Source organism: Engystomops pustulosus, chromosome 2 (assembly GCF_040894005.1).
Source record: "Engystomops pustulosus chromosome 2, aEngPut4.maternal, whole genome shotgun sequence".
Lineage (NCBI taxonomy): Eukaryota > Metazoa > Chordata > Amphibia > Anura > Leptodactylidae > Engystomops > Engystomops pustulosus.
The window spans coordinates 226935267-226947575 of NC_092412.1; the positions used below are offsets into that span (position 1 = coordinate 226935267).

The following is a 12309-nucleotide window of genomic DNA, read 5'->3' on the forward strand; positions in this document are numbered from 1 at the left end:
ACCAGCACCAGAAGAAGAGGAAGTCCAGACAGGGTTTCAGGTCTAGAACATGACAAGGGTATTATCTGTATTATAACTACATTAATAAGCTTTTAATAACAATTACAGAGATGAAGGTCTCAATGTGATCTTTTAGCTTTTGAAGCTTCAACTTCTATACAACTATATTTCTGGCATCATTTCTCATGTTAGACATTTTTATGCATGGACCATTGCCAGAAACCATCAAAATAAAGCATAACCCTTCTTGTTAGATGATAGTTTTATAGAATTATCCACTTTATTTTCGCTCTATAATTACAACTCTTTATGGCGGTGGTGACCTTAAGAAAGTCTGAATGTCTAGAAGTTCTGAATTCTATGTTCTGTGCTATTTTTATAAAATGGCATGAAAGGCGGCGCACATGTGGCCGCAGAGTTCTCTTTCTCTGGCAGTCTCCCTTCATTAAAGTGCAGATGTGTACAGTACCATGGAATTTCAGAAATATAAAGTATACAGGATCCAAGCACGTTGTGATCGGCCTGGTGGTCTTCGCGTGACGTTTGTAAAGGGCACGTTCAGGAGGGTAATTTCGCATGCACAGTCAAGTGGTGTGTCATCGGATCTGTATGGCACAGTCTCGGAAGACTTGAGCCGATGCTTGTATGAAAAGGCCGTCTGTTACTCTCTGCAAGAACACTGAAGGCTTTATTTCCATAATGTTAGTGTTGTATTTAGTGAAACCATTTGAAGCTGTTAGTATTCATAAAAATATCAGTTTGAGGTTTTTCAGAAATTGATAAGGATGGACAGACCATAACTATGTAGACTATATTGCTAGTAGAAAAATACAGGTTCCATTACTTGTGTGTGTGAAAGAGATGTTACCTATTGGTAGGGATGGAGTGTATAGATTCACTGTAGTTATGGAGAAGAATAAAACAAAAAGAAAATAGTTTTCCAGATAGTATTATTGTTGACCTATCCATAGGAATAGTAATAAGGAGTGAATATTTACTGGGGATGGTCATTACACAGGAAAAATGTGTTGTGATTGCTACATAGTGATCATCAAATAACATACAATGAGTGAATTAGAAAGACCAGGGGAGAAGAATATGTCTATGTTTTCTTCAGTTGTGTCTATGGGAGACCTCGCAGAAGCTGGTCTCCCTCCTCCTGCTCAAAGACAACTGAGAATTATATATTGGACCTACAATTTACAAGACATATAGGGGCTTATTTACTAAGGGTCCCCCGGACCGCACTTTAGTCATATATTCTGACATTTTCGGATTTGCACAGCTGGGCATTTAGAAGGGGATTTTGGTGCACGCGATTGGATTTTGGAGCAGCGTCGCCGGCTTTCATGTGACACAAATCGGAGGGGACGGGCCGTCTGAAGATCTGACTGATTCGGACAAACTGCGGGATTTAACTTTAAAATTGTGTCACAAACGATGCACTTACATACACCGCCAGGAAGATGGTGAAATCCGTCAGACCTGAGCGGGGAAGTTTGTTGATCTTTGAATAACCTTATACTTTTTCTACTAATTACAGGTATTATAATATAGTTTGTTTTTCCTGTGATTTAGATTCAGTAAAAAAAAAAAACCTGTAAATTGTAAATATTATCTTTCCACATCTGTGGTTTTTTTAGCAATCAAAATTACAATTTTTGACAGGTAAAATGGAAAAAATTTGGCTTTCTGGTGTAATCTGCCTGGTCACTAAAATTACTGTTCTGAACAGGAATTTCTTCATCCATACAAGGAAATGACCTCAGTGTCTATGCATGTACTGGAAAAATTCAACTCTTATTTGTTCATATGTTGTAGAAAATTAAGCGTACAAATAATATACCTATACATAGTTTCCTAACAGTAGTGGACTATAATATAGGAGATTTGGGCAGTAGCCAGGGATCCAAGCCTTCTAGGGGGCCTATGGCCACCCAAAGCACCCACCGAATTTTATGTTCAGTCAATTTTATTAGACTTTAAAAAGGTAATGGTAATACAACAAGAATGAAAAAAGGAAGACAAGGGAAAAACAACAGAAATAAGATAATAAAAAAGGGGGGAGGGATATATAACATTATCCAACCCATGAAATCCTCCAAAGGTCCTTAAACCGGAAATTGAGAAGTGGCAATAGAGACACATCCTCCATTCCCCAAAAAGCTTGTTTTAGTACCATATGTAGGAAGTCATTACGGCAATAATATTCATACATCCCAGGGCCCATGGCAGTCTTTATACAACCTTGTTTTCCAAGTTGTAGAAGTCTTCAGAACAAGTAAGGCATAAGACAAAGAAGTTGGTATATTAAAAGGGAACTTGATATCAGGATTACATATTTTCAACTACTTGGTTCCAATAGCCTTTATTATACCAATTCCCAATATTCTTTTATGATTAACATTTCTGGTTCCTTTCACTTTAGAAGTATATAGCAGTATACCTGGCTCCCTGCCAGCAAAATGGATTGAGTCATTTTGTCTTTTACAATGCTTTTAAAATTTAGTTTTTTCTAATGCTGCATCATTATCTGCTCTCCTAGCTCTCCCTTCCCTCCTTGCCGTTAGCTGCAAGTGCATCTCTGTCAGCTCACAGTTGCAGGAGGGAGTCAGGAAGCGCTAGCAGAGCAGAGAGGAGATGGTGATGCCACTCAGATGATGATGAGGACTCAGATGCCCATGTGACTCCAGGTGTACTTTTATATACTTTAAAAAGGGATTGATTGGATCAGTCTGAGCTTGATGACCTATAATACCCATCTGGATGTATGGTATGGATGAAATTCAGGTCTGTAAACCCCTTTAAATAAATGCTATACAATACGTACAATTTAAACACAAAAAATTTCACAGCATCCTCTAGCCAATGACTTTTCACCTGAAAGGGTTAAAATTCGGATACTCTTCTCCAGAGCTCGCTTATTCACAGTCCGTTCCTAATGATTCTCACAGCTCCAGCTTTCTGGACACAGCTTTTGCAGCAGCTGGAGTTTAGTTCCTGGTTTCCAAAGCAGAAAAACATAATTTTACTGCTTTTTTGCTTCTCAAGTTTAATTGCTGAAGGCAGAGGGACCTTTTTCTACACTGCTGTATATTTGGAGCATAGATCGGTAATTGAATAGAACAAATGATTTACAGCTGCCATCTGGTACTTATTTGCACACGTATTCCTGGTCTACATATTTGTTCTTGATCAATAAATTGTCTTTCCTTTACTGCTGTATGTAGTAAGTGACTTGGTAATAGAATACTGCAATTAGAATGGAATCTGCTGAAAAACAAAGAAAACAAACAAAGACAATAAAAAAAACTTAAGAACTCATTCACACATGTATGGAAATATAAATCAAATACAGATAAAGGGGTCATTTATCTTTAGTCAGGGCATTTTTACATGTCTTTTTTTCCTTTTTCTAGATTTTGGACCTTATTGTAGAGGGTGATATATCAGACCTGTGTGTCTGTTGTTTTTTGGCTTTTTTTTTAAAGTCCCACAAAAGTCCTTCACATTTTTCTACAACCCTTGGCCTATGCCTGCTCTACAACTTTTGCCTATGCCTGCTCGGGACTGGAGTTTATTTGCAGCAAAATTGTGACATTTAGAAATAACAAAGAGCTTGTACTGTACTTACCTTCACTAAAGGTGTGTATAATAAAAAATTATTCCTGGACAAGCCCTTTAAACATAAAGAAAGCAGAATAAAAGAATAATGAATACCCAGCTACTTCATAATCTCCTCCTTTATCTATATTACAATGAGAACTGAGAATTATATAACCAAATTGTTCTCTGTATGTGCCATAAGCTCAGCCATGTTCCTGTAAGACAACTGGCTGGAACAGCCACCCCAGGCATTATTCAGTCATTGATTGAATGGACTTTCATTAAATTAAGTCTTCTATTTTCTGCAGGATTTTAGACTATTCAGGACAAAAATACTGCGGACTCAAAAGCAGTGTAAGGTAACATATTTTATAATGTATTTTATATATAAGTTTATGGTTTATGCACTCAACCTAGAAGCCCTTCTCTCTGTAAAAATAAGACAGGCATAATTCGGACATTGAACTTATGGACAACAGATAGGACAGTGACTTCTAACACTCCATCCCCCCAACTGCCCTGCCTGCTTACCTCGGTGTATCCTCGGTGATATAGGACAACTATGAAGGCAGTCCCTCCCTGTGCCAAAATGTAACAAGACAGACAAGCAAATAACACAAATGGGAGGGCGACAATCCAGGTCACAACATAGATAGTATGTAAAGTACAGAATTGTATATGCAAAAGAATAGTCAAGAACGTAAAAAACAGAAGTACACACTTATCACAAGCAAAGCAGGTTGGACCTCACAGAGAATAATAATAATTCTTTATTTATATAGCGCACACAGATTACACAGTGCTGCACAGAGTTTGCCAAATCAGTCCCTGTCCCCAATGGGGCTCACAATCTAACCAACCTATCTGTATGTTTTGGAGTGTGGGAGGAAACCAGAGGACCCAGAGGAAGCCCAAGCAAACACGGAGAGAACATACAAACTTTTTGCAAATGTTATTTATTAGAGTAGGGGGCATGCTCCAGGTAAGAGGGGCAGATCTCTTATATATTCAACTCGCACTTCAGCCTGCCGACTGAAAAGATCCAAATGGAAGTCAGCGTCTTCTCAGCGTGACAGTACGAACTGCAAAAGACGCAGATAAAAACATCAGAATAATGAGTAATGGGATGAGATCCAGAGCCCTAACTTTTCTATGTATTTGTAGAATGCAGAATTATATTACTGAGGGAAAGTTTGGAGTGTGAGCACTTATGGGTGTTTCCTCTTTGTGAAAGGAACCACATTAATTTCCAGCCTTCAAAAAACACAGCAACTATTTTCCAAGCTTTCCATGGCTACTTTCACACTGTCGTGTGTTCGCTCAGTTGTAGCCTGGGTGTGCACACAGCAGCGGGCTGATCATCCCTTCCCTCTCCATAGCGATGCACGGCGTCTGGACATACGTACGGGGAAAGATAGAGAATGTCCTGTCTTTTTCCTGTGCACGGTATGGTACGTTGCCACACGTGTGTGGCACTGTACAGTTCTGCCATGGGCGCTATAGCCATTTATGGGAACATAGTTTGCGGTCCATTATACGTCCCCATGCGTGCAGTGTAAAAGGGAACTCATAATTCTATCACATGTGCCACTACAATCCCCAGCAATCCATAGCCCCCAATAATCCTTTTCAAAACATCAAAACTCTTGTGTAGACGTGGAAGCATTTAGACTCACACCGGGTGTAATATTGAGTAAACCTGGAGCTACAGAAGACATATTCTTTTTTCCTACATTAGCCTGTCTGTTGTGTACGCCGCTCGGTGCCAGAGAACTAGTGAAGCCAGCTTGCTTCCGTATGTGAATCATTGCTCAAGCAGCCTGCTTCTTACTGAACTGTGGTTTTCCTCTATATGAAGAACAGAAAACACTGAATTACTCAGTCTGGTGTACACATGCTGACAGCGCGGAGAAGGGAGCAGTTCCCCTTTGAAAAAAAATAGATCCTACAAAAACTATCTGTAAGTACCGAAACCCTGTTACTTTCCCCCTAATGACCCTAATATAGATGGATCCCCTGAGTTTGGAGCGTCTGACAAGGTTCTTACATGGAGGAGGATGAGCAGTGAATTCACATGTGGCATAGGACAAAATCGCCGTCCTTGGACCTAAATATAGCAGCATGTCGAAACGGTAATTAATAATCCCTGATGTGTCGCCAGAATTTCTTCTCCAGACGCAGATGACATTTTTCTTTTTCGGAAGGGGTTTTTTTTTGCTATCACATTTCAATATATTTTCATTATTTAGCGTTCTACACTATATCTTCCCATTTCTCCATTATATATAATTATTTTCCGCTGAAATTTCTTACTAATATTTAGCTACATAATATAATAAGGCTCATTTACAAAGGGTCCGCGGACCGCATTTTGGTCAGGTTTCCCAGCGATTTCCGTGTTGTGCCGCATTTAACAGGGGTTTTTAGCGCACGCAATTGCAATTTGGTGGCGACTTTCATGCGACACAAATCTGGGGGCGTGGTCATCGGACAACTCGACTGATTCGGACTATGTGCGGGATTTAAAATTCAAATTGTATCGCAAGACATGCACCTACATGCACTGGAAAGAAGAAGGTGAACCCCGGCGGACTTCAGTGGGGAAGCGACACATGCAGGATATCGGGCGCACAATCTTGGTGAATCGCGCCAGACTTCATCCTTGTTGCACAGTCCGGATCGGTAATAGCGGCAGGACCAGGTAAGTAAATGTGCCCCAATGTCTTTTTGGTCTGGAGATTGTGTTATTGAAAATAAAGCAAAGAATTTTGAAGGATGGACACCATGATGCAATGACGGATCTAATGTGTAGAACCTCTTTGAGATGACAACCAAAAATGTAATGATGAAGAGGTCTTCTAATGGTGTAGACTCCTTAACCAATAGAGAACGTAGCTAGATGTGGCCTTTAGGACATGGAGACTTTTTCCTTATTTTCCGCTTGAGTTCTGAGAGCTTATTTTTTGCAAGACAAGTTGTACTTTTTGGTGGTGTCCATTTAGGGTGCCTCTAACTTATTGGGGGAGATTTATCAAGCTGGCTAAGAGTAAGAATGTGCTTAGTTGTCCATGGCAACCAATTACAGCTCAACTTTCATTTTACCAGTGCTCATGAATATTTTAAAGGGGAGCTGTAATTGCACAAGCACATTCTTACTCTTAGGCAGCTTGATAAATCTCCTCCATTGACTGAATCATACATTTCTTGTGCACCGGCGTATGATGAATTTCCCATATATGAACTTTCAGTCACGTTATATCGAATGTGCTGGCATGGGGCAGGAAAGCATGTGTTGGCCTACTTCTTTCACTGGCCAGGCCCCCCTTCACGCCCCTACACGCCTACTTGGTGTGATATAAAGGGGGAAGTGATCGCAATTACAAGTGGTTTGCTATTATTGCGATTATTTTAGGGTAAGTACACTAAAAAATTCACAAATCTCCCTCAATAACTCTTTCTGTAGAGGATGAGAAAAACACAAAATCTGACATCTTATATTGAATAATAATAATAATAATAATAATTGTAATTGTATAATTATAATTAATTGGTTTTAATGAGACAAGGATATATATAAGTTTAAGGTGCATTTGTGGTGTGTTTATAGAGGGTCCTGGGGCTGGGGGCAGCTGCGGCTGGTGTGTGCCTGTGTCTCCTCATGTATTCTTCCTCTAGTACACACCATCCCCCTCCCTCCTCTGTTTGCTCAATGCACATGACAGGCAGCGGTACCCACCACACGGAGACAGATAATGTGAATTAAACACATATAAACTAATGATTTAGAATGCTGACAAAGGCATTTTTAAAATCAGCAGCATAGCCCAGGCTATGGGAACCTGTCACCAGCTAAAAATTACTTTAGACTTTTGGAGTTATATAGTAATTGTATTTATACACTGCCATGTACATTTTGTTGCAGATTTGCTGCGTATTTCACTATATGAATTGTAAAGCAGGTAATCTCTGATACAGAAATTGTGACATATCTTGGCATGCGGTGGATTTGAGATACAAGCACATTTTATGCAGAATTATGTGGATAAGATTTTGTTAAACCCTTGTTGCAATACACTGCAAAGTTTCCTCCTGCAAATACGAGAAGACAATCTGTAGTATATCCGTCAAATGTGGACATATTCGGTGTCATCAACATAACCCCTTTTTACATAGAAGCCGTCCCACCAGGGGCGGCTCCAAGTCCAGTAGGCCCCTGGGTGCCAGAGCCTCAGTAGGCCGCTTTGCAGTGAACTCATGTGGCAACATAAAAAATTCAGAAACTAAAAAAGTCCCTGTTCCCTAAAATGTTCACTTTTAGTTTACACCTCATAGTTATTTTCTATACAGCCCCCTCATGGTTATTTTATATAAAACCCCCTCACCCTTTAGGGTTTCATTAGATACAGCCCCCCTCTTCCCCATGGATTGCTTATGTACAGCCTTAAGTGCTGCACCATTATAGCACCATCATATTCCTTTACTTCCATATTCCATATTCCTTTACGCTTTACTTATCATAGGGGACATATACAAGGCCCTGCTCACAAGAGCTTACAGTCTATGAGGATGAGGGGGACACAAGAGCTTACAGTCTATGAGGATGAAGGGGTGACTCAAGAGCTTCGAGTCTATGAGGATGAGGGGATGACACCAGAGCTTACAGTCTAGGAGGATGAGGGGGTGACACAAGAGCTTACAGTCTATGAGGATGAGGGAGTAACACAAGAGCTTACAGTCTATGAGGATGAGGGGGTGACACAAGAGCTTACAGTCTATGAGGATGAGGGGGTGACACAAGAGCTTACAGTCTATGAGGATGAGGGGGTGACACAAGAGCTTACAGTCTATGAGGATGAGGGGGTGACACAAGAGCTTACAGTCTATGAGGATGAGGGGGTGACACGAGAGCTTACAGTCTATGAGGATGAGGGGGTGACACAAGAGCTTACAGTCTATGAGGATGAAGGAGTGACACAAGAGCTTACAGTCTATGAGGTTGAGGGGGTGACACAAGAGCTTACAGTCTATGAGGATGAATGGGGTGACACAAGAGCTTACAGTCTATGAGGATGAGGGGGTAACACAAGAGCTTACAGTCTATGAGGATGAAGTGGGACACTAGAGCTTACAGTCTATGAGGATGAGCGGGTGACACAAGAGCTTACAGTCTATGAGGATGAAGGGGTGACACAAGAGCTTATAGTCTTTGAGGATAAGGGGGTGACACAAGAGCTTTCAGTCTATGAGGATGAGGGGTGACACAAGAGCTTACAGTCTATGAGGATGAGGGGGTGACACAAGAGCTTACAGTCTATGAGGATGAGGAGGTGACACAAGAGCTTACAGTCTATGAGGATGAGGGGGTGACACAAGAGCTTACAGTCTATGAGGATGAAGAGAGGACACAACAGCTTACAGTCTATGAGGATGAAGAGAGGACACAACAGCTTACAGTCTATGAGGATAAAGGTGGTGACACAAGAGGTATAAGAGCTTGTATAATGGTCCAGTTATTCTTTATAAGGGAACAGTATGATATAATTTATTAAATAAAGATGCTGCTGCTTTAACCAGCCCTCAGCCGCCAATAGGTCAATAGGACTGCAGAGAAGCCTGGACCTTGGTGTATATCCGATGTTAGCTGGATAACAGACGGGAGGAGGACATAGGATGGGTAATTAAAGAGAGAGTTGGCGGAGTTAGCGAGTGTGATAGCCTTACCTAAAGAGATGGGTTTTAAAAGCACCTTTGAAACTTTGGAGGTTGGGTATTAGTCTCATAGTCTGGGGAAGGGCGTTCCAAAAAATTGGTGCAGCTCAGGAGAAGTCTTGGAGACATGAGTGAGAGGTTCAAATTAAGGTGGAGATTAATTTAACATCACTGTCAGATCAAAGAGCACGGGTTGGGACGAAGACTGAGATGAGAGAGAAGAGGAAGAGAGGTGCAGCATCATGCAGAGCTTTGTGGATGAGAGTGATTATTTTAAACTGTATGTGAAAGGAGATGGGTAACCAGTACAGTGGCCGCCACAGACTTGCTTGGATATTTAGTAGACGTGTTAGTGATGTCTACTGATACTGTCAAAGAAAGATGGTTGCCACATCCAAGTGCTAGAATATGAGTCACATGATAGAAGGCGCGGATCTGCAATGCTTTGTCTGGGGCTCTCCTAATACGCAGTTCAGTGCTGAATGGCAGGGGGTGTACTATAGCTTTAATCTTATTTTAGCAACTAATCTGGGAGAATAGACAGCATCCCACCATGGCATCTGCCTTAAACTATTTCTTGGGTTGCTTTATATATAAATCCAACCCCACACAGTAGTTTTTGCAGTAGCTCATTACCGGAATATTTAATCAATATTCTGTTCTCACTCCAGATATACGACTTGTGCATGAAGACATAACATAGCCGCGTACATAAGCCCATAAGCTGATATCTTGAGAGACTAATAAACAAGCTGTCGCATTCAGTTCCTGTAAGAAATTAAATCTGCTTTCGGGTCTGTTTATAACCACGGACTTCCCTGTATAAATAAGCCGTTTTGTTCACTTTTGCGCATGTGATTTTTTTCTACTTTCTGAAGCCTTTCTGGGGGAACTGTATTTGCGGCACTCTAAACACTACTTGAGAGTGACTAAATAGTCCTTATTACCACTACAGGGCCTACTATGGGCCAGATGGGAAAGGAATTAGAGATGGATAATATGTATCTTATTAGATATCCAATTACAAGTATAATTTATACGCAACCATATAGTTCTAATATTGATTTTTGTATAGTGGATTTTATCATTTATCACTAGGGTGGTATTATTTATTCACTTTGTAGTGTCAGTATTTTTTTTAACTTTGTACAGTTATTAAGGTCATATTGTCTTGTATCGGTAATACGGGTATATTGTCCTTTCACTGTATGAAAGTAATATTTGCTTCAAGTACAGCAATATTATTGGTGATGATTGTTTTTGTGTATATTTTTTTTTTTAAGTAACAGTTTGGTGGTTTTATTCCTCGCTATTTAATGGTCATAGAGTGGCTTTATTATTCATTTGTTTCTTGTGTAGTGATTGTAAAAACAGTCTTTGTACAGTGAGCTTTTCCTACCAACAGTATGGAGGTAATATTATAGCTTGTTCTGTCTGGTTCTGGAATAATTTGATTACCAGATATACATCAGTTTTATGTGTGGGTGTGGGAAATATAGAGTTAAGGGGGCACATTTACTTACCCGGTCCGAGGAGTTAACCTAAAGTGCATTGTCCGACGATAATGCACTGTGCCGCGAATCACTAAGATCGTGCTCCCGATATCCTGCATGTGTCGCTTCCCCGCTCAGGTCCAACAGAGTTCACCATCTTCTTCCTGGTGCATGTAAGTGCATTGTCTTGCGCCACAATTTGAAAGATAAATCCCGCACTCAGTCCGAATCTTTCGGATCGTCTGACGGCACGGCCCCCAATCTGTGTTGTACGGAAGGCAGCACAGGCACCTCTGTTAAATACCTGTCAAAGCTGCGCATATCCTGAAAATGGTGAACAGTCCGCTGAAAGTGAGATCCGCGACCCTTAATAAATAAGCCCCAAGGTGATGATGACACCAAGTAGCGCTTGGAGTCATGGGGCAGCTTTTAAAATGCTTGGAAGCTGTGGATACAATTTATTTAGAATAGCCCTTGCCTAAATGATATCCCTAGATTCTGATTCTGCTGTGAGTTTGGTTCATAATCTGCTTGCCTGAAGTTGGCCTAAAATACAATTTTTTTTTATAATTATGACATCCCGAGGAACTGTGAGATACAATCAGATGAGCTTGACGTTTTTTTTATTGATAATGGTTTGACATTTGAAGATTATTATCTAGGTTGTGCAGAATTTGCAGAAAATGATGAAGTTGTTGTTCTGCGGTCGTTATGTGCATCTGCTGGATTTAGCAACTGAAACCCAAAACAGCAGAACTAAACTTGGCAACTTTGATAAGGTCAGCTGTTCTGGGTTCAGGTAGGTTAATATGTCCGTATGCAACTGCCCTTAAAAAAAAACCCTAGGTTGCCCATACTCCCATATTTCCTTACAATGGCAATTTTTAGCATATTTATAGGAAGTGATATCAATATTTGACATTTAGAAGGATTACATTTTAATGCAGATGTCACTCCACATTTTGGGGGAAAGGTGGTCCCATGAACATAGCTGTTTGGATTTTGAGTGTTTGATATCTTAAAGGTAATATACCATCAAAATCCATCATGATAAATCAGGGACACTTACTCATAGATCCAGGCACCGGGACTGTGGTAATCTTCTCATATGTGCTATCAATGGTTTCCTTCTACTTGTAGTGTGCTGTAACACGGTGCGTTCTTAGACAGTTCTTGGTGCGTTTTTTGTATGTGTACGATGCGTCTGGCTGGGTTAAATATGTTTTTGTTCATTTCTGGAAGTGTAAGGCCCCTTCCAGAATTGCGTTGCAGATAACGTCAGAGTCTGATCAGGGAGCGATCAGGGTTTGGTCAGTGAAAAACTGACATTTTGCATCAGAGTTCAATCAGTTTTCAGTCAGAGTTTGTTCAGTGTCTCAGTTTTTCACGCGCGTTTTCAATGCAATTTCAATGCGTTTTTCACACATTTTTCATGCGTTTTTCACTCAGGACTGAGCTCTATCTTTTCTATGGCAATTGATGCGTGAAAAACGCATTGCAC

General features: G+C 40.5%; 1 protein-coding gene across 2 annotated transcripts in view; it reads left to right on the forward strand.

Annotated features, from left to right (window-relative positions):
- The window catches only part of SPECC1 (sperm antigen with calponin homology and coiled-coil domains 1), a 251247-nt gene that overhangs the window by 35500 nt on the left and 203438 nt on the right, over positions 1-12309 (forward strand). The window contains exon 2 of one of the 2 annotated variants that reach the window (XM_072138380.1): positions 5465-5566. The exons of the other annotated variant lie outside the window; for it this stretch is intronic. The gene's annotated coding sequence lies outside the window, so the exon portion shown is untranslated. The remainder of the gene's footprint in view (positions 1-5464; positions 5567-12309) is intronic. 2 annotated transcript variants of the gene reach the window in all.